Genomic DNA, 1670 nt, shown 5'->3' with positions numbered 1-1670 from the left:
TTACTTGTCTTTTGACCTTGTTTATGATGATTTTAGCTGTACGGAAATTAAAAATTTTTTTGCATAATGAATCTGTTCATCTTTTCTTTTGGGTTTTTTTTCCTGCTTAAAAAGATCCTTCCCATTCTAATTTTTAGACCCTATTTATCTATTTATACTTTCAATTTAGACCTTTAGGAATCCAGAATTAATCATTGTGTGTGGTATGAGGCAAATAATCCCATTTTAAAAAGAAAGCAATATGTAAGTGTGCACATATACACATATACATGTCACAAGGATTATCTCTAATTTTCACTGAGTGGCGTTACAAGGAGAACTTTGTTTTCTCCTTAGGTTTAGTTCTCTTTTAAAATGTTTGTGTAATAAGTATGTCTTAGATCATTTAAATTCAAGGCTTACACTAACCACGAGGAAATAATGAGATTGGACTCTAAGTGTATTTTGTATTTGTCCAAATGTCTAGGTATATTTATTTTTCTGCAGCATCTCTAAGATCTTGTAATTTCCCTTGAAACCTGTTCTTTCTTCCCTATCTCAGTTTATTTTATTCCCTATCTCAATATGATATCACTGTTAATCAAATCAAAAATCAACATTTTTAAATTAAAGAAATAAATGCACTTTTCCCTCCAAGAAATATTTCAAGGACAAAGGTAAGTACTAATTGGCTATATGCAACTAGGATTTAATCTTATTTTTATCTTGTTTGTAATCATGGATATATTACATTTTAATGCATTTATTTGTTATTAGGCTATAAATATCCTTGTCTAGATTACATGTGTGATATGGTAGTTACTTCTGTATAAATAATTTCATTATTTTGCTGATGAATATGGTGTATACTTCTCAAGTGATGTTTTCTTATTTCTGCTTAAAATCAGACTGAGTCTCAAGCAGATGAGTATAAGTATCTCAATTTATTTAAATCAACAGAAAAAATATTTGCCTGGTTTGTTTTGTCTTTGATTTAAATATTACTAAATGAAACACACACCTGACATAATGTGAATTTTCTGACATTCTCTAAAGATAAGATACCTGTATAAATTTCAACCATGTGATTTCATCAAGTTTCATCATTAACAATGGCATTTTGGACTTAAACACACATAAAAATATGCCGCATATGAAACAATTCTGTGCCATTCTGATAGTCAGTTGTTTGTTATATCAAAATGCTCTTACCTTCCTCTTACCAAACACTAAATCTTAAAGCCTCAAGTTCTACTGTAGGCATATGTTGCTTTACAGTGTAATCTTGTAAGTTTTACTTTATTTTCTTGCCAGGCTATCTTTTTTTTTTCTTAACGTTTATTTATTTTTGAGAGAGAGAGACAGAGCATGAGTGGGGAAGGAGCAGAAAGAGAAGGAGACATAGAATCGAAGCAGGCTCCAGGCTCTGAGCTGTCAGCACAGAGCCTGATGTAAGGTTTGAGCTCATGAGCTGCGAGATCATGACCTGAGCCAAATTTGGATGCTTAACCGACTGAGCCACCCAGGCACCTCAATTGCCAGGCTATCTTTGAAGGCCTGGTGAATGCTAGCACTGGCCTATGGAATCAGGCTTTATGAGATGAAGGTCAGGATAACTGAAAGACTGTAGATAACTGAGTGTTCTAGGAAGCCTGAGTAATGAATTCAAACAACTAAATATAGGACTGGAA

Source organism: Crocuta crocuta, unplaced genomic scaffold (genome assembly GCF_008692635.1).
Source record: "Crocuta crocuta isolate KB4526 unplaced genomic scaffold, BGI_CrCroc_1.0 scaffold586, whole genome shotgun sequence".
Taxonomy (NCBI): domain Eukaryota; kingdom Metazoa; phylum Chordata; class Mammalia; order Carnivora; family Hyaenidae; genus Crocuta; species Crocuta crocuta.
Note: the sequence above shows the minus strand (reverse complement) of the source record.